The sequence below is a fragment of the Dromiciops gliroides genome, chromosome 4, assembly GCF_019393635.1.
Source record: "Dromiciops gliroides isolate mDroGli1 chromosome 4, mDroGli1.pri, whole genome shotgun sequence".
Classification (NCBI taxonomy): domain Eukaryota; kingdom Metazoa; phylum Chordata; class Mammalia; order Microbiotheria; family Microbiotheriidae; genus Dromiciops; species Dromiciops gliroides.
Genome location: NC_057864.1, coordinates 372,912,941 through 372,938,029, shown reverse-complemented (window position 1 = coordinate 372,938,029; position 25,089 = coordinate 372,912,941). Strand labels below are relative to the sequence as shown.

Sequence of the window (25,089 nt, the reverse complement as noted above, 5' to 3'; positions counted from 1 at the left end):
TAGTGAGGTTCAGAAGAGAGGATTTTTTTTTTTTTTGAGGAAGGATATAACGAGAAGTCTCTTTTGTGCCAATAGAAACTCAGTGATGTGGGTCCAAGGACAAATCCTTAGGGTACATGACATAGGTGATGATGCAGCAAAGGAGTCTGAGAGGGAGAGATCAGACAAGGAGAGAAAACTAAGAAAGTACAGTGTCATGAAAACCAAAAGAGAAGAGAGAATCAACAGCGCTAAACATTGCCAAAGTCAGGAAGGATGAGAATTGAGGAAAGGTTATTAGTTTTGGCAATGATGTCATCTCAATATTCCTTAGGCACAGCAATTTAATCCATTATTAATCCAATTATACTACAATGCAGCCTACATTTATTGTATTGGTTCTATCCTCAAGAATATACTGAAGGGTACACAGAAGAATATTTTGCTGAAATCCACATGCGCTGTCCACATAGTATCTTTATGGTGAGTATAAATCTGGAGAAGGAGATGTCTTTATTTTACTGCATAGCATCACACACAGAAGTTTTGAGAAAGCGATTTGACCTTCCTGTCAGCAACAGGGGTATCAATTTTGTTTTCCCCAAAGCAGAAATGCTATGAAATTTGAAATCTTTTAAAATTTCAGCTGCCCCTAAAGGTTAAGTGCTAGGGGTCAGCTAGGTAGTGCAGTGGATTAAGCACCGGCCCTGGATTCAGGAGGACCCGAGTTCAAATCCGGCCTCAGACACTTGACACTTACTAGCTGTGTGACCCTGGGCAAGTCACTTAATCCCAATTGCCCTGCAAAAAAACCCACCAAAACAAATAATCCATACTATTAAGAAGCTCCTATTAGCTTTTTTTTCTGTCTATAGCTAGCATGTATATGATGTTCTATGAATATCTCATTGGATCCTTACAATAACGATGGGAAATAGGTGTTATTATCCTCATTTTATAGAGGAGGAAACTGAGGCAAGCAGAGGTTAAGTGACTTGCCCAGGTCTACATAGCTAGTAAGTGTCTGAGGTTACATTGAAATTGTTACTCCTGAATCCAGGTCCAGTGCTTTATCCATTGCACCATTTAGTTACCATATCTAGATATTTAGTAAGAATGTACACTTCCCAGTCCCTCTTTTCCTAACTCAATTCCAGCTAGGACACTAGATTTTCAAAAAGGCTCATGATGTGCCTGTATTAAGGAGTTAGTAACAGGACAAGATCTTCCCAAGTCAAAACTGGATTGTCCCTTAAAATGAGATGGCTTTCCCAATCAGATTTTTTGTGTGTGTGTGAGGCAATTGGGGTTAAGTGACTTGCCCAGAGTCACAGAGCTAACAACTGTTAAGTATCTGTGGTCGGATTTGAACTCAGGTCCTCCTAACTCCAGGGCTGGTGCTCTATCCACTGTGCCACCTGCTCCTCCAAATCAGATTAAACAAAGAACTAAATGTGTAAGGTATAATTTTGTCTCCTACCTTTAACAATGGTCAAAATAATAATAGCTGATTTGTATTACTCCAAGATTTTCAAAGTGCTTTTAGAAACTCTAGCAAGGGGGGCAGCTAGGTGGTGCAGTGGATAAAGCATCAGCCCTGGATTCAGGAGGACCTGAGTTCAAATTTGGCCTCAGACACTTGACACTTACTAGCTGTGTGACCCTGGGCAAGTCACTTAACCCTCATTGCCCCGCAAAAAAACAAAACCAAAACCAAACCTCCAGCAAAAAGAAACATAATTACAAGTGACTGGACTAGACAGGAAGTAGCAAGAACACACACATATGTGTATATAAATGTGTATATGTATATGTATATGTATATATATACACACACACACACACACACACACACACACACACACACACACACAGAACTTTTACTCTTTGTAACCTTTTTGTCCTTTCTTTTTCTTTTTCCCTCCCACCCCTTTCCCCTTTCTTCTTCTCTTTCTTCCTCCCCTCCCCCCACCAATAGGGTACCTGACTTCATATCAAGTAATCCCAATGGAACTTTAAGAAAGTATTAATTTGCTATCTGATTCCAGTTCTGTAGGAAAGCTTGCATATGTATTTAGGATTATTGTGAAAAATATATATCCTCAATTTATATGTTATTGTAAAAAATAGATGTACATCAAAATGACTAATATGGTATTGTTTTACATAATTGCACAAGTATAACCCATATCTGCTTGCTTACTACCTCAGGGAGAGGGAAGAGGAGGGAGGGCAGGGGGGATACAATTTGGAACTCAAAACTCTAAATAAAAATGTTTATTATTATTATTTTTTTGTGGGTCAATCAATGAGGGTTAGGTGACTTGCCCAGGGTCACACAGCTAGTATGTGTCAAGTGTCTGAGGCCGAATTTGAACTCAGGTACTTCTGAATCCAGGGCTGGTGCTTTATCCACTGCACCACCTAGCTGCCCCCAAAATGTTTATTATTTAAAAAAATAAAATACTTTGAGCTCTTGGAAAAAAATAGATGTATATTTTTGTACTGACTAGAAATTTCCTTGAAAGTCCAAATACTTCCTAATCATCTTTAGATTACTTCTCCTTGACCTTCTTCCCCATTACCCCAGGAAAGAAAGATTTTGCTAAGTGAGATGAAGCTCAACATTATATTTTGTTGGCCATTTGTTTGTCCCAAGAATTGCAGGTTGGGAAGTATTAGTCATTATACACACTACCCTAAGTGCTGCTGTTACTAGAGCCATCTTCTCTTTATTTATCCTCACCCTACTCCCTACCCCAATCTTGTAACCTTATCTATTTGGAGTCAGAATCCTTTCTGGAGCCCTTGAGGGAGCTACGAAGGTAAGAAAATCCTAAACCATTCCCTCTACCCACTTTTTCTCTCAACTTTTATGGCTGCTAGAAAATGGAAAAAAAGGAAAGTCAAGTCAACAAATCAAGCATTTATTAAGCACCTACTATGTGCCAGGCATTGGGCTAAGCATTGCGAATGCAAAGAAAGGCACTGCCTGTACTCAAGGCATTTTTTAAATTTGATGGGGGAGACAATATACAGAGAACTATGTACTCTCTCTCTCTACAGATATAGATAGATAGATAGATAGATAGATAGATATGTATATATGTATATACATATGTATAATTATATATATATATATATATTTAGGATAATTTGGAGATAATCTCAGAGGGAAAGTTCTAGCATTAAATGGGATGATGAAAGGCTTCTTGCAGAAGGTGGAATTTTAGCCGATACTTGAAGAAAACCAGAGAAGCCAGGAAGCAGAGACAAGAAAGTAAAGAATTGGAGACAACAATACTTGTACTATCTATCTCATAAGATTGTTATGAGGAAAAAAAGTGCTTTGTAAACCTTAAAATCTGGCATAGTGGATAAAGTGCTGGACGTGGGAAGTAGGAAATTCTGCCCCTGAAACTTATTAGCTGTATCTCTATGGGCAAGTAATGTAACTACTTCAAATGTCACTTTCCTCTTCTGTTAAATTAGGTGATTTGACCAGATAACATAGAGGGTTCCTTCCAATTTCAAATCTTTGATCCTATAAATACTGTGAACATGAAATATTATTTTCATAGAGTAAAATCAATACTGTTAGAATAATTAAAAAGAATAAAAATTTAAAATGGCAGGCAAACATTGCGCACAGAGACAGCAATATTGTTTGATGAAGAACTGTGAATGACTTGAATATTCTCAACAATCCAATGATCCAAGACAATCCCAAAGGACTATGGATGAAACATACCATCCACCTCCAAAGAAAGAATGGATATTGATGGAACAGATTGAAACATGCTGTTTTTCACTTTCTTTCATTTTTTTCTTTTAATCAAGTTTTCTTGTACAAAATGGCAAATATGGTAATGTTTTACATAATCATAGCTGTATAACTCCCTGCCCCAAATGGTAGTCAAGTAAAAAAAAAATCCAACTCAACCCTTTTAAACTGTTAATTCCCCCAAATACAAATAGATAAAAGAACAGATAAGCAATGACTCATTTTTCCCTAAGAAAGTTTAACCACTCTCATTATCACAATGAGACCAGGAGAATGCAATCTCTTTGTAAGTAAGCATTGTTTATTTGTACATGTAGCAGCAGTACCTAACACTGTGCTTAGCACATAGTAGGTGCTTAATAAATACACATTGATTGGCTGACCAAAAACGTCTAGAAATGGCCTTAGAGGCAGCAAATGCTTCATACCCTTGCCAAGATAAGTGAAACACTGCATACAAACAAAATAAACTAATTTGTAAAATTATGGTGGTGGATATTGGAAGATCACGAGAAGTTTTGTTCCATAACAGAATGAGAAGTGGTAGAGGGGTCAAAGAGTTTACAAAAAGTTTGGTGAAATTCTCAAGCCAGATCATGCAGAGCACATATGAGGAAGAAACCCAAACCCAAACAAACAGATTAAAAATGGAAAAGAAGGGGGGGCGGCTAGGTGGTGTAGTGGATAAAGCACCGGCCCTGGATTCAGGAGTGCCTGAGTTCAAATCTGGCCTCAGACACTTGACACTTACTAGCTGTGTGACCCTGGGCAAGTCACTTAACCCCCATTGCCCCGCAAAAAAAAAAAAAAATGGAAAAGAACTATCAAGACTGCTACCATGAACAGCTCTCTCCATTAATGAAAATGGAGTTAATCTATTTGGGCTCAATATTGTAGCTCCCTCTGTGCTGCATCAAGAAGATGTGGTATTGAGGGGTGAACGATTCTCATTGTCTATGTCAGGGTTCCTTAAACTTTTTCATCTCTTTACCCCTTTTCACCAGAGAAATTTTTAAGTAACTCTGGGTATATAGGTATATAAAATATGTATATATATTGCATTCTCCTGGTCTCATTGTGATAATGAGAGTGTATATATATATATATATATATATATATACATACATACATACATATATATACATACATACATACATATACACATACATATATATATAAAACCTTTTATTGTTATTAAATTTTTCACTACCCCCACCACATTCAGCTACATGACCCCATATAGGTTTAAGAAGCTGGGGTCTAGATTACAATATTCAATAGGAAATACAGCTCATAAAGCTCAGCTATTGGTATAAATTTTGAAAAGAAACTGAAAAAGGAGGATATACTTAGCTCAGAATTGAAGAGAAGGGTTGCAGAAAGATAGATTGCATTTAGAAAATTGTGCTGTGCTTTAATTGACCCCTAGTCTCTTCCAGGACTAGGTATAGGGAACTCTCAGGGGAGAAAATTACCTCCCTACCAATGAAGGCAGCTTGGTCGTGTAGTAGATATTGTGCTGGGCCTGAAGTCAGGAAGACCTGAGTGTAAATTTGGCCTTAGATATTTACTAGCTCTGTGACCCTGGACAAGTTACTTAATCTGTTTGCCTGCCTCAGTTTCCTCATCTGTAAAATGGGGATAATAATAAAGCTCCTCCCTTCTAGGATTGTCTTGATGATCAAATGAGAAAATAATTGTAAAGTGCTTAGTAAAGTGGTTTATGTTCGCTATCATTATTATTCTCTGGAACTTATGGCCTTACACACTGTTCTAGACTTGCACTGAGAGGTTAAGTGAATTGTTCAAAGTAACACAGCTAATTATGTGTCCAAGGTAGAAATGAGATATTTCCGGTTTTTAGCCATTATGCCACATGCCACTTGTCATTATATTGTTAGTATTATAAAACCTCTAGTGTAATAAGTTTTGTAGTATTATTCATGAGGTAGCTCAGTTATGCCATAGACCAAACAGACTTTTGTGAGTTAGTTTAGAAACTTCAACATTACTAATGATATAGTTTCTATGGGGAAAATATGGCGTGAGTCCCAAACAACAGAATTAGGTGTCAAATTCTGGAATGTAGCCAGAGCCATAACTAAGGTGGGGCCTCTGAAGGCAAGGGCTGAATTTAGAGGATGCCAGATTTTAATGGGTACTTTGTAATCCTTCCACAGTGTAGAAACAACAGCACTCAGCCCCTTGTTGGCAAGAATAATTAGTTTGAAAAGGAAGTTACCAACTCTAGTGTATGAGAAAACAATTTCTGGATCAAAATTTGTGAAAAGTGAAAATGATCATTCTGTGTATACAATCTGTGAAGCTTTTCTACCTTAGGAAATTTAAGGGCAAAAGGAATGTTACAGTTTAATTTAACCTGACAAATCTTTGTTGTTTGCTATGCACAAAGACAGATAGGAAATTGAACTTCCATTTTTCCTGAGCCCTTTTTTTCCCAAGACTGGACTCAGAGAAAGTAACCAGGGGTCAGGGGCCAGGATGGCTCAGTTCCACAAAGTGAACAGTGGAGAGAGTGGCAATTTATTTGGGGGCATCCTGGCAAATAGGTGTTTGGAAACACACAGCCTGCAGTCAGTCCTCCTGGGTTTTATTTCTAGCTCCTCCACTGACCTAGTAAGATGTGTGTGTGTGTGTGTGTGTGTGTGTGTTTTCAGCATGTTATTTGATCTCTTTATGCTTCATTTTTCTCATTTGTAAAACGAAGATACTAATATATGCCACATAAGTGAATCATGGAACAAATATGAAGATTAATGACCCACTGAGGCTGATCTTATCTCCAGGGGTAAACTGCTCCATTTTTGGGTGATGCATTAAGTGCTTAAAACCTTTGGGGTTCACTGAGATATACTTAGCGAATTACTTCTTCCAGTAATTGATGCCTTTCTGACTTAAAAGAGTTAATTTTTTAAAAAAGTCATCTATGCTCTTCTAGACAGGAACAAATCAAGAATTTCTAACGTGCTTTTGGTTCCTTGGTAAAATGATATTAGGGAGCGCTGGATAGTCATATCTTGGCCAAACAAGGGAAAATTTCAGGAGGAGCCCTTTCCCCTTCATGAATTGCAAAATAAGGAGATCTCCTCTGGTGGCCTCTCTTCCTTTTTTTTGGAGCCCCTCTTTCCTGCAAGGTCAGTAGGGGCTGCTAGGAGTCCTCTGGGATTCTGAAATACCATTATGTAACTGATCATTCAGAGCACTGTGGTGGGTGTTGAGAGCTGTAGAGATGGCTCATGCTCTAATTCAGACAAAAGAAGAAATCTGAGGGCAGCTTTTACAGTGTTAGGGGAGCACACATTCCTCAGCATTCCTTTCCTTCTCAGGTTCACTGAACAGTCAAGCTAAGGGGAGTTGGGGTGAATCACTGCTCTGAATAAAGATCCTCTTCTCTCCCACTGCCACAGGAGCTACAGAAGTGGCTGCCCATCTCATAACGAGTTCCTGTCCTGTGAATGCATTGTGTTATAAAGTTACCTGATGACGGTAACAGATTTTCATGCAATGCCCAGAAGGGAATCCGATTGCTCTGCAGACATCAAAGTAACCAGATTCTTTCCAGCCTCTTTTCTCATCAATCCTGGCATTGGCTCAAGCCAAAGCACTGATAGCCCATTAGCTGCCAGACCTAGAATGGCCTCATGGGACATGACCCAAGTGAGGAGATTAGCTGGGGCTGCAACTTTGGCTCAGGGATACAGAAGACTCTAGGATCTGCCATCATGGAAAGTCAGATGAGATGACGGAAGCATACCAAATTCTGGCTGCCTGAGTATCAAAGCAGTGGTCCCAGGGAGAGAGCAGAGGAAGGAAGCCGATCAGAACTTTTAATAGAGGACCAGTAAGACACAGGCCAAAGCTCCTTAAACTGTGGGTGGCCATCCCATATGGGGTTGCATAACTGAATGTGGGGGTTGGGAAAAATTTGGCAACAGTAAAAGGTTATGCATACCTATTTTATATACCTAGTGTATACGTATTTTATATACTTAGTGTAAAAATTTCTTGGGTGAAAAGGGGTCACAAGTGGAAAAGGTTTGAGAAGCCCTGACATAGATAACTAGTGTGGGAGTGAGGAAAATGTGTTATTTGTAAGATGCTAACTTTTTTTATTCCTCTGAGTTTCATTTCAGCTCTCCCTTTCATACTTTTATTGCTTTGGCATTGGAAACTTTTTGAGTGGAGTCAACACAACCAACATAGAGGAAAAAGTTTAAGCAACTATCTGGATAATCAATGCCCTAAACCTTGTTAGTTTAAATATAGAACTATCCTCATTTATAGTTATCTAATTTGTCTAAATTGATAATAATACTTTACAGGAGTAAGGGATTTTTCAGCTTTTAAAAATCTGCTTGCTTCTGTTATTTTATTTCATCACTAGAACTGTGCATGTTGGGAAGGTATGGTCTCCATTCAGCAAAAGAGGAAACTGAGGCCCAGAGAAGATAAGTGATTTATCTAAGAACATGGAGCAAATGAGAGGTCAAGTTAGAATTAGAACTTATATTTACCAACTCACCAGGTCTTGAATTAACTGAATCAAATTTCTGAGACAAATGACTTTGCTTCACTTTTGCCCATGTAGACACAAGATGATAGATGGGAAAGGAACCTTAGAAGGTTTTTTTTAGCTCAACTTCTTCATTTAACTGATAAGGAAATTAAAATCTACAGAGGGAATGTGACTTGTCCAAAGTGCTAAAGGTAGTAAGTCAGTCAGTCAATAAACAGTCAATATGTGTTAGACACATAGTAGGTTCTTAATAAATGTTTACTGATTAATTGCCAGACACTGTGCTAAATGCTGAGGATACAAAAAAAAAAAAAAAAAGGAAAGTTAGTTCTTAGCCTCAGGGAGCTTACAATCTAAAGGAAGAGACAACAAGCAAACAAATATATATAAAGTACATCTAAGATAAAAATGAAATAATTAAAAGAAGAAAAGTAATAAAATTAAGAGGGGTTGGAAAAGGCTTTTTGTAAGAGATGGAATTTTAGCTGGGGATTGAAGGAAACCAGAGAAGCCAATAAGCAGAGGTGAGGAAGAACATTCCAGGCCTGGGGTAGGGGTGTGGGCAGCCAGAGAAAATGCCTGTAGCCAAGAGATGGAATGTTTTGATTGCAGAACAGCAAGGTGGCCAATGTTACTGGATGGGAGAATACATGGTGGTGAATAACATGGAAAGGCGAGAGATGTAGGTTATGCAGGGCTTTGAATGCCAGAAAATTTTGTATTTGATCCTGGAAGCAATAAGGAGCCAGTGAAGTTTATTGAGTGTAGGAGAGGGAGGGGTAACATTATCATACCTGCACTTTTGGAAAATCACTTTGGTGGCTGAATGGAGGGTGAATTGGAGTGGGAAGTGACTTGAGTCAGGTAGACCCAGCATCAGGCTGTTATAGTAGCCCAGGAGTGAGATGATAAGGGTGTGTACCAGAGTGTTGGCAGTCTCTAGAAAAAGAAAGGTGTATATTTGAGAGAATACTTTGCAAAATGGCTAAGCTGGGATGCAGGCCCAAGTTGTTTGAAGCCAAATATAGTACTTTTTCCTCTGCTTCCCAAACCACCACAGATACACTGTATCCTGGGACAGGGTACTACTTTTCTCAACAGAGGGAACAATGAGAGGAGGAAGGAAGGAAGAAAGATGGAGAAGGAAGGAAAAACCAAGGATGGTGATGCCTCAGGTCCATAACTGGTTGATCCTGCCTGACACCTTTGTAAGTAGGAAGTTAGCCAACATATCTTTCATATCCCTTTCTGATAGTAAGAGTTTCTCAGCAGCTCCTTTCTCCAACAATTAAAAAAAAAGAAGAAACACAAAGAAAATGAATAAATCAAACTCTAGAAATTGAAATAGTTGCTCTTAAGAACCAAAAGAATGTTGTGCACAGTGATAGCAATATTGTTTGATGAAGAACTGTGAATGACTTAAGTATTCTCAACAATACAATGATCCAAGACAATCCCAAAGGACAATTGATGAAAGATACTATCTACCTCCAAAGAAAGAACTGATATTGATGGAACACAGACTGAAGCATGCTATTTTTCACTTTCTTTCATTTTTTTCTTTTATTCAAGTTTTCTTGTTCAAAATGACTAGCATGGTAATGCTTTACATAATCATACATGGATAACCCATATCTCATTGCTTACTGCCTCAAGGAATGGGGAGGAGAGGGAGGGAAGGAAGGATAAAAATTGGAACTCAAAACTATAAATATAAATATTTATTACTTTAAAAGAAATAGTTGGTCTTAGAGCAATTCTAAAAGACAAAAAAATCCTTAATTAAAAAAAACCACTAAGGTTATTTGCTTTTCATTTTCTCTTTGGGGAAATGTGTAAGAACCATTCCTAAAATAAAAAAAAATTGAAAGCTCCTTTTCCTAACCAATTTGCAATTGCCTTTTCTTTTAGGCAATGCCTGGATACAAATGACTTTCTGAAGTTCTCTCCATTTTCCAAAGGCTTTCAAATAACACTCTTGAGATGCATCTGCCAGTGAAGAAGGCCTCCATGCACCTTGAGAGGGTGGGGTCTCACTTTCATGGCACTTACAGTGTTTTTTCCAAGAGCACATTTGTGGTTTCTTGACGCTTTTTCTGTGGTAATAAATTTTGCTCCTGTTAATGGGCAAAAGGTAAATGTCTTATGCAGAATGAAGTTAGCTGTTTAAAAGCCTTTCTTCATTTTGCAATATGTGCTGTTTGGGGTTGAATCAAAACTAGAACAATTCATGCTTTTAAAAACAGCTTTGTTGAGAGTGTTTAGTGTGGAAGCTAACAGAAATATTTGTTGCTTTTCTGGAAAACTGACAGGTAGTGGAGAATTTGGGAAGGAATAAGTCATTCTTTAATTCTCTTCTCTTCTCTTTCTTTCTTTAAACAGAGGTTGCTATTCATTTTAAAGTTCCATGGAAATTTTCAGAAGAGGAAAAGTACAAATAAAATACAAATTTATGCCACACACTTAAGAAAAAAACAACATTTTACAGGTTAGGTTTCAAAGCTGTTGACTTGATCATTCTGAATAAGAAGAGATCCTTGGCTTAAATACTTGTGTATGAAAATCAATCTAACTGCAGGGACAGAACTGCCACATCTCCCTTAGCAACTTCATTGCTAATGTTAATCTAGGGGTCTCAAAGCAGAAAAGTAATGGAGAAACCTTGATATTGGGAAAATATAGCTGAAAAGCTTTACAAAAATGGATGCTAATTCTTCATAGCAAAGAAAATTTTACTACTTAGGTTATGAATGTTGATTTCTCATAGGAAGACCATGCCATTTTCAGTTCATGTTTATTTAGCAAACATGTAACAAATATGAGTTTCTATCCCAAGTTCTAAGGATAAGGATTGGGGATGTGATTTTACTGGTACAGGAAACTGTTTCCACCACTGTAGGTCAGCACCTTCTTTGCACCCTAAAAGAGAGTCATCTAGAGTACAGAGAGGTTAAGCCTAATGTCACAAAAGTATATGAGACAAGAGTGGGATCCTGATCTTGGAGTCATTACGGGTAGCTCCCTAGCCATTATGACATCCTGATTCTTGTTAGGGATTTAATGACTAAGAACATAATACCTGACCTAAAGAAGATTGTAACCTACTTTTGTTCAGTCATTTCAGTCATGTCCATGACCACTTTTGGGGTTTTCTTGGCAAAGATACATTTCCTTCTGCAGTTCATTTTATAGATGAGGAAACTGAGGCAAACAAGGTTAAATAACTTGCTCAGGATCACACAGCTAGTAAGTGTCTGAGGCCAGTTTTGAATTCAGGAAGAAGAGTCTTCCTGAGTCCAGGCTGGGCACTCTATCCACTGTACTACCTACTTGCCCTTTTGTAAGCTACTAAAAACTGATAAAATGTATACACAAATAAATATAGCGCATGGCAAAGTATAAGAGGGGGGAAAAGAGAGATTCAAATAAAGTGATCAAGGCAATTTTGAAGAAGGGACTGTTTCCCATGGGAGAAAGTCAGGAAGTGGTCAAGTTACACATGAGTTGGGCCTTGTTGTTGCTTGTTTTTCATTCTGGAAAAAAGACCAATGATGTCACAAGGGTGATATCTTGACTTGTGAGTGAATTGGGCTAAAGTGAGGCAGGGCTCACTCTTTCCTCCAGAGTCATCATAATTCAGTGGCAAGACAAGAGTCAAGATGACTGGCGATGGCCCCTGAGTTGGGCCTTAAAGAAGCAAAGCCTTTTGAAAGGCCAAGATAAGGAGGGAGATAGAACCAGAGAGTGGAATAAGTAATCTCTTAGGATTTTAAGGCTGGAAGGGACTTTAGAAGTCATTAGGTATAACTTCCATACTTTACAGATGAAGATGAGGCTCAGAGAAAATTTATTCAGGGTCATATAGCTCATAGGTGTAGGAAGTGGGATTTGAACCCAGGTTTTCTTGGCCACAAGTAAGGAAGGCTATCCAATTTAGCTGAAATGGAGAAACTCTAAAAAGGAAAAAAAAAATTTAATAGGCTAGCAAAAGGCTAAATTGAAGAGTACTCTAAAAGAGTCTGTATTTTATTTTACATGCAATGGGAAGATACAATGTGTATTGATCAGTTGAATATTAATTACATGCTTAGACCTGTACATTAATATGATTTTGGCAGTTGGGTGAAAGGCAGCCTGGAGAGTAGAGAGGCTAGAAGTAGGACAACAAGCTCAATCTAGCTATAGTAATTCAAATGATAGATGATGAAGGTCCAGACCATGGCCAGGGGAATGTGAAGGGAGAATAAGGGATGACTGAAAGTGACATTGGGGGGATGGGAGAGAATGGACAGAGACTGACAAAGATTGGATGTGGGTGGGAGGGAGAAAAGTGAGTCAAAAGTGATTTTAGTGTTTTGAACCTGGGTGAATGAAATAGTGACATGCTGCTCTGTCATAAAGAAAGAATGCAAATCTATCCAGAACATAAGTACCCCTCATTTGGGGTGGAGCCAGGGTTTCATTGGTTTAGGAAACAAACTACTAATGCAGAACAGCATTTGCTCTGAGTCTCAGGGTCTTATCCAGAGCACTTAGAAGTTAAGGGACTTGCCCAAGGTCACACAGCCAGTAGGAGTCAGCAGCAAGACTTGAACCCAGGCTTTCTTAACTTTAAAGCTGGTCTCCTCTCCTAGGCCATGGAATTGCTTTCCTTCATTTAGTTAAATTGTTACAGCAGAATTTTCAATCAAATGAATTTCACTTACAAGAATTCTATTTTTCCATTCATTTTCATCACACTAGAAATCACAATAGGTAATAAAAACCAGTCAAGAATTTAGCAAATCTTTTTAGATGATATAGCTAAAGGGAAAAAAAAAAACTGCTACGATTGCTACCAATAATACTCCACCATTTAAATTGTCTTGTTCTGTACTCTAACACAGCTTTAGAAACAAAATAAAACTGAATATGAAAATATACTAGGGTCCCAGAAAGTCTATAATCTCATCATTTGTGTCCCCATCTTACATTTCCCTGTAGACATAGCATTCCCCAAAGCTTTTTTAATATGTTGTTTTTTTTAACCAGCTCCAAAGAGCTTTACCACTTCCAAATGTATTTTTTCTATACTTTTGTCCTCACTTAGACTTCGTTTCTTTTCAAAATGTAATTTTCTCCATTAAAATATAAGTACCTTGAGGGCAGGGAGTTGTTTCATTTTCATCTTTGTATACCCAGGACTTAGCAGATTGCTTGGTGTATAACAAATGCTTAATGAATGTTTCATGATTTATTGGTAGGTAAGGGTATGTGTATTCCAATCACCTAGCATAGTATCTTTCACATGTTAAATTCTGAATAAATGCCTATTGGGTTTTTTTTTTGTTTTTTGTTTTGCAGGGCAATGGGGGTTAAGTGACTTGCCCAGGGTCACACAGCTAGTAAGTGTCAAGTGTCTGGGGCTAGATTTGAACTTAGGTCCTCCTGAATCCAAGGCCGGGGCTGCACCACCTAGCTGCCCCATGCCTATTGGGTTTTACAGAACAGTAATTTGTATTTACTTGGCATTCTGTGATTGCAAAGCACTTTTATGTCTTCTTTCATCTGATTGTCATAAAAGCCTTGTGAGATCGGTAGGTCAGACATTCCTAACATTATTATTTTCAATTTTCAGGAAAGGAAATTTAGACTCTAAATAGATTATCTAAGGTCACACAGTTGCTAAGTGTTAGGACTAAGATTCATACTCAGGTTTCCTGATTCCAAGTCTTACATTCTTTTTTTTCTTTCTTTCTTTCTTTCTTTCTTTCTTTCTTTCTTTCTTTCTTTCTTTCTTTCTTTCTTTCTTTCTTTCTTTCTTTCTTTCTTTCTTTCTTTCTTCCTTTCTTTCTTTCTTTCTCTCTCTCTTTCTTTCTTTCATCCTTCCTTCCATCCTTCCTTTCTTTGTTTCTTTTTTTTTTTTTGTGGGACAATAAGGGTTAAATGACTTGCCTAGGGTCACACAGCTAGTAAGTGTCAAATGTCTGAAGCTGAATGTGAACTCAGGTCTTCCTGAATCCTGGGCTGGTGCTTTATCCACTGCACCAACCTAGCTGCCCCTTATATTCTTTCCACTAAAATAGCTCACTTTTTTTTTTCTTCAGAATCCCAGAATGTCAGCATTGGAAGACCCTCATCTAGTCTAGTTCCATTACTTTAACAAAGCTCATAAAGATGAACTGAATTGTGCAGCATCCCATGGCTAGTAAATGATAGAGCTGAATCATCAAATTCAAGGCTTCTGACTCCAAGGCCAGTTCTTTTTCTGTTATACCAGTTTTCCATCTGGCAATATTGGCAGTTTGTTGCTATGTCCATGAAACAGCTTTCAATGCACAGCAGCAAACAGAACTATGGATTGAAAGAAACCCTTGCTTAGTTAATGGAGGCTCTCTCTGTTGCCTGCTGAGACAGTTATAGTTCCTTGGCCATTAACTAATGATTGACTAGGATCAGAAAATTAGTAGATTGTGCATGGGTTTAACATTTTATCCCCAGCCTAATGGTCCACTTATTTATTTATTTATTTTGAACTTGTTGCTGTCCCCATTAGGGATAAATATAGCAAGATACTATCTATTGAGCCTGGAGATATTGGCTCACCAATATCGGTCAGTTGACATTTAATAAGTGCCTACTATGTGCCAGGCACAGTGGTATGAGCTGGGGCCCCAAGGAAAGGCAAAACAATCCCTTTCCTCAAGAAACTCACAATGGAATGGGGGGAAAACCCAAAACAGAAAGCTGAAAAGCAGAAGGGGGGAGGAGAGGCACTAACAAGGTATGAGTGCTTGGATTTATATAATCTTGCAGGGTCCTGATGAAGTCCCTGGGGGTGTCATGAAGTCCAGAGGAGCCCAGCAGGGTGGGGAATAAGGAGTCATTGTCAGACTATTAACTACTTGTGAGCGTTTGGCCATAAAATATCTAGTATGGAAAGTCTGTTCTGGCTGGCTAGGGCTGTAGGAAAAAAATGGCGGGTCTGTTCCTTAAAGTGTATCAGAGACACACTTCATAAATTCCTTAAATGAGGTTTACTGCTAGATGTATCTCTGTTAAGAGCAGGATTACCTGTTCTCCAATACTTCCATTTAAAACATTTTTTTTCCTTATGATAATACTTTGAGTTACGCAGCATGGTGTCATGGATAGAGAGCTGGCCTCAAAGCAAGGACAACCTAGGTCCCTTCACTGACGCATGTTGGCTCTGTGATGCTGGGCAGGTCACTTAACTCTCAGTATCCTAGACAACTCTAGAGGACTATAAGTTACAGAAAAGGTGTCAACCTGCAAAAATAGAGGCAACTTGCTCATTTAAGAATTCCTTGCACTAAAGGTGGCACAGTAGATAGAATGTCAGGCCTGAAGTCTCCTTTTCCTGACTTCAAATCTGGCTTCAGACACTAGCTGTGTGACCCCAGGCAAGTCACTCCACCCTGTTTACCTCAGTTTCCTCATCTGTAAAATGAGTTGGAGAAGGAAATGGCAAACCCCTCCAGTATCTCTGCCAAGAAAAATCCCAAATGGGATCATGGAAAGTCAGACGCAACTGAAACAATTAAACAAAAACAAGAAATACTAATAAAATCACAAAGCCAATCTTTCACACTATAGTTACACTTTCCCTGGGTCTAGCGCTTTACAACTGACAAAGCACTTTTATATATGTACCTGTATACATCTTTTATGAGTCTCATGATAACTATTTGAAGTAGGCAAAGAAAATGTTATCCTTATTTACAGAGAAGGAAACTAAACTAATAATCCATCAAATGAAGACTGTCTTTGGACAGGCTGCTACACTTTTCTTTACCATACTGAACCCAGAGTCCTCAGCATATGCCCTTATTCATGTAACCATAGGCCTCATGCCCATTTCCATGGGAGGTGCCTGTCATCAGCAGATCAGGGAGCTTCCTTGGCCATACTAATGATGCATATTGAGATGATCTAATATATAGATAAAATCTGAGGCTACATTACGAATCTAGGAAATATTCTCTTCTATGAGACCACTTTTCCACATAAGAAATAACTTCCCACAGGCTTGGACCTGGCCCTTGAAGTGGTGACAATTGCCCAGGGTGGTTCCTTGGCACAGAAAATGAAAACTGGTAAAATACGTGGGTCATAGCCGCTTCTACTTCCCCTTCCCTGTGTGATTCTGACTAAACTAAAATTTGTATAAGGATTCTGAAGAGTATAAGCCTCAGGATGGGGAAAGTATTTATTTAGTCTGATGCAGTCCAAGGAAAATGCCTAACTTGAATGAAGGACTCTTAGAAAATGAGACAACCAGTCAGAGTCAGGAGAAAAGATGGGGAAAGAGATGAAGGGAGAGAATAAGCTAGTAAGTATTTACGTGGCACATTGGATATAGTGCCAGGCCTGGAGTCACTAATATCTCTCAGTCAGGAAGTGTCCTCTTCCTGAGTTCAAAACTAGCCTCAGACACTTATTACTTATGTGACCCTGGACAAGTCACTTGACCCTATTTGTCTCAGTTTCCTCATCTGTAAAATTAGGTGGAGAAGGAGATAGCAAACCACTCCAGTATCCTTGCCAAGAAAACCCCAAATAAAATCACAAAGAGTTAGACAGGACTGAAACGACTGAAACAACAGCAAGAGTTACCCAAGGATTTATCCTGCTGAATTTTCTAGTGTTGACACACACACACACAAATGAAAATAAGATAAGGATGAATAGGTTACAGATAAGCCAAGGCTATAGATTCTTGGCTCTTCCATCTACTCCCACCCACAAACAAGTCTGAGATCATAGCAATTTTTTCCTCCTCCCTTCTCCCAGTTTTAGCCACTGGATGGCCAAGGAAAATAGAATTCCCACTAAAACATCCTGCTGGGACCATATGTGAAGCTCGTTTCTGCTACTGCTCAAACTGTTAGCACCATAGTGTTGAACACATCACAATTTCCCCCAGCTCCTGGTGGATACTTTTTCTGGGTTGTCAATTTTACAGTAGCCTAAGTACAGACTCTTCATTCTCTCTGCTGTGTGGGTGGCACAGAGGGGCTTAATCTCTAAATGATGTGGTAGCCCCTGGAACTCTTGTTGCTATAGGACAGCAGATTTGGAACTGGGGCTGATCTCAGTTTGAGCTCATGTTTTCTTTCTAAGCTTTTCCAGTGAAAGAGCAGATTTCTACTCCATTCCAGGCTGTTAAAACGTCAGGCTAATAACTTTTCAACAATCTGTCAATGCTGATCTCCAGCAGCAACCTGGCACTGCATAGCCATCCGGTTCTTACTGTCCAGCCTAACCTCAGCCAGTCAAAATAGGAGACACAGCAGAAAGAAAAAAAAAGATAATTGCTTTAAACTGAGGGAAAAATTCCTAATGAGCCTATTGTTGCCAGCAGTCAACAGCTAATCTATTGGCTAAATAGCCTGAGTTGAACCTTCAGGAAGGCCAGGAATTTATAAAACTCTAATTAGGTCTGGTTAGGAGGTACTTGAGAGATATTAGGACTTTTGGAAGATGGGTTTTCCAGGGTTTAAAAACATTTTTTTATTATTGTTATTATTTTAAACAGCTTTGTTTTCCTCTCCGGTCAAGGAACAAAATGTTAGCTTAATGGTGTATGCTTTCTATTAGCAAAGTGCCAGCAGCCAGAGAGGCTCTCAGCATTTCATTAGGAATCCTCATTTTTTAAATGTTCAAAACTGTTATTGTGAAGTAAAACTTGGAAAACCAAGTTTTTGCCCAACTGATTTCCACCCTCTCTCTTTTTTTTCCTTCATGAGATCGTTCAGAATATCTCCCAATCCATGAGAGCAGATTCTGTCCTTTTTGCCACTGAACAGCAGAGGGCAATAGCATGTGCTCAGCATGCAAGTAGACACCCTCAGGAAGAAAAGAAGGCATTTGGGGCAGGACAGATGCCAGGAGGCCACTGCAGATGTCTCTAGTTTACCAAGCCACATTTCATGTACCAGTTTCATTCTTGGTTTCTACTACACACAGAAATGACACGCGGCAAGAAAAAACATCAGAGTTAAAGAGATCAGCGTTTCATTGGCACAAGAGCAGGGACTGTAGGCTGCTGGAGTTTCGGGAGGGGTTGCCGAATTTGTTCATTCAGAGGCAAAGTGTGTGCTGGCCTGTCATAAGGCTCATGGACTGTAACTAAATCATCCCTGAGGTACTTCTTAACCATTTTTCAGATTTCTACTATACAGCGGGTCTATCTATCATGGTCTGAGAAGATTTATTGCTTTAAAAGCCAGAAGAGCCTTGTGATAATATTGTTTTACCTATAACACCAGACAGTGTTATGGACTCTGAAGATTCCAATGCATCAGGCAAAAACTTGTGTGCAATCTTCCTAAGATGGAGGGGAAAAAAGCATCAGAGCTGAGAGGGCATGGCATTGATTTTAGTTTTGTTGTCATTCAGTCATTTTTCAGTCATGTCCGACTCTTTGTGACCCCATTTGGGGTTTTTCTGGACAAAGATACTGGAGTGGTTTGCCATTTTCTCCTCCAGCTCATTTAACAGACGAGGAACTGAGCAAAACAGGGTTAAGTGACTTGCCCAGAGTCACACAGCTAGTAAGTGTCTGAGGCTGGATTTGAACTCATGAAAACGAGTCTTCTTGACTCCAGGCCTGACATTCTATCTACTGTAAAACTTAGCAACCCTGGGAGATATCTAGGAGTCATTAGATTGTAAGCTTTTTGATAATAAGGATTGTGTTGTTTCTTTTTGTGTCCTAAGCATTCGGCATAGTGCTGGGCATACAGTAAGTGTTTAATAAATATTTATTGATTGGTTCAATGCAGAGATTTACTGAGTGTTAGCAGCTACAGGCAATTTGCTTCACAGGATTTGATGCATACTACCTCTGTTTGTAACTAGACCTTCCCATTCTTCTTGATAAATCACAGTGGTGCTATTATTGATGACAGCAAACATCACTCATTGTACAGATCTAAGAAATATTAGTTGATGGCAAAGATGACAATCCATTATTTGCTCTATTAAGTCAACACGTTCTGAGGAAAGGTCAATTTTCCTAAAGGCAGACTAGGTACTAGTGCAGGGGACAGATCTAGGAACTTGGAGTCACGAAGACCTGAGTTTAAATGCTTCCTCAGACATTTATTTACTAGCTGTATAACTCTGGGCAAGTCAATTAGCCGATTTCCTCATCTTTAAAATGGGAAAAGAAGAGCATCTACTTGATAGGGTTTGTGTTTCAAATGCTATACAACCTGCTAGCTATTCTTATGTAAAATGAGAAGGAATTTCCTTTTTCTTTAAGGGCAGACAGACAAATTACTTTTATCAAGCACCTACTATGTGCCTGGAGCCATCACCATACTAAGTGCTGGATATAAAAAGACAATGAAAATAGTTTCTCCCCTCAAGGAGTTTCCATTTTAGCCAAATGCAACATGCCCATAGATAGGTACTATATAGATATAGTATATGCTAAATAGATAAAGGGGGAAGGCACTATCAACTGGGAGGACTGGTGAAGGTCTCATGTAGGAAATGATCCTTGAACTGAATCTTGAAAAAAAGGAAGGGATTATGGGAAGCAGACATGAGGAGGGAGTTCTGGGCATAGGAGTATAGCTAGTGTGAAAGTATAGAGGCAAGAGATGGAGTCTTGTATGTAAGTGGCAGCGAGAAGGCCACATTGAATGAACATTTCAGTGCATAAAGGGGATTAATGAGTAGTAAGAAAGTAAAGGTAGATTGAGCTTTAAACACTAAACAGAGGAGTTTATATTTGTTCTTGGAAGTAAAAGGAAGCCATCTTGTCTTACATGGAAGTCCCATTGGTATATATAAAATCATGGAAATATCTCATGAGTCCATGGATTTTGAACTGGAAGGTAATGTAGAAGTCTTAAGTCGCAACATGGAGTAGTGCAAAGAGTAAAGAACTCAGTGTCAGGAAGGCATTTTATCTATTTGTTTCTCAGCATTCAAGTCTGTAAAACACAGGGATTGGATTAGATGGCTTGTAAAAGAGGCCACTGAAAGAAACCTAAGGAATCGTCCAAGGTTCTATAGATGAGAACACTAAGACATAGAGCAGTAAAGTGACTCCTTCAAAGTCATACAGTTCACATAGTTTTGTTCTTTTAATGGAATGGCACCTCTACTTCCTCATCCTTAAAGACTTAAACTCAATGAGTACCCTGCTAGACAACAAGGGGAACAGGGAGATGAGTCTATGTCAATACTCTCTCTTTCCATTTTTCTGTCTCTCTTGCTCTATATGTATGTATAAATATGTATCTATCCATATGTATATGTATAAACGTATACATACACACACACACTTTCCAAGTCTGTTGAGGAACATGAAAGGTAGAGGAAGGAAATTATTGTAGAATATACAGAAACATGTTGACAATGGGGCGATGTGGAGTGCCCCAGCTTTGGCTTGGAAAGAGTATAGAACCTTCCCAGTATTAGGTAACAGAGTGAGACTGAAATATGTCTAAGAATTTGTTCAGTTTAAAAATTTCCAACTCTTCTTCAAAGTCTTAAATGTATTTTATCGATATTAGCAGAAGGAATTGTGGAGGAGGATACCTGACATCCTACTATAATTTTTGTTTCTTTCAAGGTTAGATATTAAAAATTGCTTGTCAGTTTTCCTTGTGGTCTAATTTCAATGTCTACTTTGAGATTCTTATATGTAGCAGACATATTCTATTCAGGTCTTTTGATACAGTAGGAGAATGTCTGAATATTTTTTTTAAATGGTTTTTTAAATAGTTTTCATGAAGACACACTCCATTTAGATTATATTCCAACTCTTGCGCCCTTTTCAGTAGTTGCACAGTGACCTCTGATCCAAAATTATGTTGATAAAGTCTCTTTGCAAGATAAAAGTGTGATTTGCATCATGGCTAGGGAAGCCACTGCCAGAAAAGAGAGAGAGAGAGAGAGAGAGAGAGAGAGAGAGAGAGACACTCCTACCCCACCCTACTCCCACTGCCCCCAGGTAATGCATCTAGACTCGCCTGTAACTAATTCTGCAAAGATAGAATTTTCCTCAACAAAATTATGAAATTATATTTTTTGATTAAATTACAACTGTTACAATGAAATGGATTTAGTCAGAAACTCTCTCTCTCCTCTCTTCTCTCTCTCCGCCTCTCTCTCTCCTCTCCTCTCCTCTCCTCTCCTCTCCTCTCCTCTCCTCTCCTCTCCTCTCCTCTCCTCTCCTCTCCTCTCCTCTCCTCTCCTCTCCTCTCCTCTCCTCTCCTCTCCTCTCCTCTCCTCTCCTCTCCTCTTCTCTCTCCCTCTCTCTCTGTCTCTCTGTCTCTCTCTCTCTTTTGCTCCAAAGACTCCATCTTGTAATTGCCTATGGGGCTGGGTTCTGCCCACAACCCCACATCCGCTGCTCTTAATGAAGTCACTTAGAGTTACAGGCAGCCTGCCCAGAACAGGACTGGACCCAGAATACTCTGGGAACATAGTTTGTTACAGGAGTCTATCACAAGGATGTGTGCTGAAATAAGAGCAGTTTTTAACTGCTAAACCTGGCAATGCCCTTAACCTGGCAGGAGATTGGACAAGCTATATATACCATGAGGTATACTGTCTATGACCTCACTGTAGGCCATTTCGCTTTCCCAGATCTTGTGTATAGGCATAGAGTAATTCACTCCATATTCTGCCTTCAGGATGCTCTGAATGCTGACAGCCATCAACAAAGATGCATATTTATTCAATTCAATTATATACATAATTATATGTCTATATATGTAGCTAGAGAGACAATGACAGATAGGTAGGTAGATAGCGTACAAAACAGCCTGCTGGATGCTAGAGGAGATCATAGATATATAATACAATATTTTAGTAGGATGCAGATTAAGCCCAATCCATTCCCTCATGGAGTTTATAGTCTCTGTGTATAAAGGAATATGGAAAGATATGAGAAATACATAAATAACTTCAATATAAAATAAAGCTTGATAAGTACATTAAAGGCAGCTAGGTGGTACAGTGGATAGAGAACCGGGCTTGGAGTCAGGAAGATTCCCCTTCCTGAGTTCAAATTTGGCCTCAGACACTTAAATAGATGCATGACCCTGGACAAGTCCCTTAACCCTGTTTGCCTCAGTTTCCTCATCTTTAAATGAGCTGGAGAAGGAAATGGCAAACCACTCCAGTATCTTGGCCAAGAAACCCCCAAATAGGGTCACAAAGAGCAGGATATGACTGAACAACATCAAAGTACATTAGAGATGTACAAAACAAAGAAGTACATGATGTTCAAGTGCAAAAGGCTATTTATTGTTGTTATTCATTGGTGAATCAATTAATTTATTAAGTACCTACTATGCACCAGGCATTGTGCTGAGTGTTAGGGCTAAAAATGAGGTTAAATACAGTCCCTCCCCTTAAGAAGTTCACAGTCTAATGAGGCTTATGGCAAACAGACAAATATGCACAAACCAGCGGTATATAGGATAAATAGGAAATAATTAAGAGAGGGAAGGCACTAGAATTTAGAGGGGTTGAAAAGGGCTTCTTGTAAAAGATGACATTTCAGTTGGAAATCAACTAAATCCACATCATGGAAGAAAATGGATACAATCCAATACAATCCAAGAGGAATTATTACTGACCTACTTTGTGAAAGGTACCATGCTGAAGATATAAAAGACACTACAAAGAAATAACAACAAAAATAAGAATTGCCCTAGGCCTCAAGGAGTTTCTAATCTACTGGGAGACAAGAGTATGTAAATAGATAAGTTGTGTCCATGAAAAAGCAGTAACAGCAAGGTGGGGTGGGTGGGTGGGAATCATGAAAAGCTTCTGTAGGAGACTGCAAGCAATCTGAGTCTCAAAGGAAGGTAAGGATTTTAAGAGGCCAAGATGAAAAGGCCCAGGAGGCAGCCTGTGGAAAGGCATGGAGACAGAAAATGAAATGTTTATTTTGGGCAACAGCAAGTATATTAGTTTGGCTAGAAGATGGAACAAATGGAAGGGTATGATGTGGACTGTGACTCTAAATGTAGGTTGGAGTTATTCCATATTGTGGGATAGGTACTAGAGTCATGATTTCATTGACGTAGGGCAGAGGTATCAAACACACTGCTTAGACACATGTGGCCCACAACACTCCTGAGTGAAGCTGAACCAGATTAAAATGTAATTAGGAAATATTTACCCAAATAAATAAAAATTAATGCTAATATGTGGTTTTCTAAGTCAATATACAGTTTGCAGGGATCCTTATGTAGTTTATTGGCCTCTGTTTCTATTTTAGCTTGACCTTATTGGTCTCTAGGGCCTAGCTTCTTATACCCCCATGTGGGGTTGCATAAGTGAATGTGGGGGTTGCAAAAACTATGGCAAGAGTAAAAGGTTATGTATACCTACTTTATATGCCCAGATACCTGGGGTCACATAAAAATTTCTTGGGCAAAAGGGAGTCATGAGTGGAAAAAGTTTAGGAAGCTCTGCTCTAGGGGACACCTGGATGAAGAAACTCCCTCTCCTAATGGAGTTCAGCACCTTTTCTGAAACTATTTATCTTGGAGAGTTGCCTCCTCCAGAATCATACAGCTAGTAGATGTCAGAGGTGGGACTGGTCTTTGGGGCAGGATCTCTTTCCATGCCAGGTTGCCTCCATGCAGGGCTTTAAAGCCATCCATGATGAAGAGTTTATAGTTTATCTTACAGGCAACTAGGGGTTCTTTAGCAAATGAGGGGCAAAATCAAATGTGAGCTGCAGGAATATGTTGGCTGCTCTGTGGAGTAAAGAGCTCTCCCTACGGAGAAGAGTTCATCTCTGGGGAAGGAGGGAGACTGGAAATTGGGACTATACTTAGAAAGCTCTCATCCAGGTGGGAGGAAATGAGGGCTTGAACTATGGTGATGGACATGGATGAAGAAAAGGGTGGGGGGGAAAGCATTAGCTAAAGAGAAGTTCATTAGTTATTATGTCAGTGTTAGAAGAAGAAGAAGAAGAAGAAGAAGAAGAAGAAGAAGAAGAAGAAGAAGAAGAAGAAGAAGAAGAAGAAGAAGAAGAAGAAGAAGAAGAAGAAGAAGGAGGAGGAGGAGGAGGAGGAGGAGGAGGAGGAGGGGGAGGAGGAGGAAAAGGAGGGGGAGGAGGAGGAAAAGGAGGGGGAGGAGGAGATGATGATGATGATGATGGGAGAGAGATGAGATGAGATATGCTGTGGGGGTAGATGAAGAAATGAAGAGATTATCTCCCAGGCATAGGGAACTGTGTATGTGAAAAAACAAAATAAAAAACAAACACCCCCTCCCCCAAACCAAATGGGCATTCATTCTCAGGACAGAAGTGGTATAGTTTGACTGTAGCATAGAATATATGATGGGAATATTTCTTATAGGAATTAGAATAGGAAAGAACCTTAGAAATCACACGGTCCAACTTCCTCAGTTTGGAGGAACTGTGTCAGCTAGGTGGGACAGTGAATCAACAGTGGGGTTAGAGTCAAAGAGGACCTGAGTTCAAATTCAGCCTCTAACATTTGTATGGTCTTGGGCATGCTATTTAATATCTGTTTGCCTGCCTCAGTTTCCTCATCTATAAAATGGCTATTATAATAGCACCTATCTCCCAGGGTTGTTGCGAGGATCAAATGAGGTAATATTTATAAAGCTTAGCACAGTGCCTGACATATAGTGGTCACTTAATAAATGCTTGTTTCCTTCCTATACACAGGAAACTGAAAGAGTATTCAATTTAGATTCAGGAAGACATGAGTTCAAATCTAATCTTGGATCCTCATCAGCTCTGTGACTTTTGATGAAATCTTTAACTTTTCAG

The 25,089-nt window shown here is 39.1% G+C and overlaps 1 protein-coding gene across 2 annotated transcripts in view; it reads right to left on the bottom strand.

Annotated features, from left to right (window-relative positions):
• The window catches only part of PDE7B (phosphodiesterase 7B), a 455,595-nt gene that overhangs the window by 317,711 nt on the left and 112,795 nt on the right, over positions 1-25,089 (bottom strand). The window contains exon 1 of one of the 2 annotated variants that reach the window (XM_043962874.1): positions 9,095-9,171. The exons of the other annotated variant lie outside the window; for it this stretch is intronic. The gene's annotated coding sequence lies outside the window, so the exon portion shown is untranslated. Of the gene's footprint in view, positions 1-9,094; positions 9,172-25,089 lie in introns of those variants that run through there. 2 annotated transcript variants of the gene reach the window in all.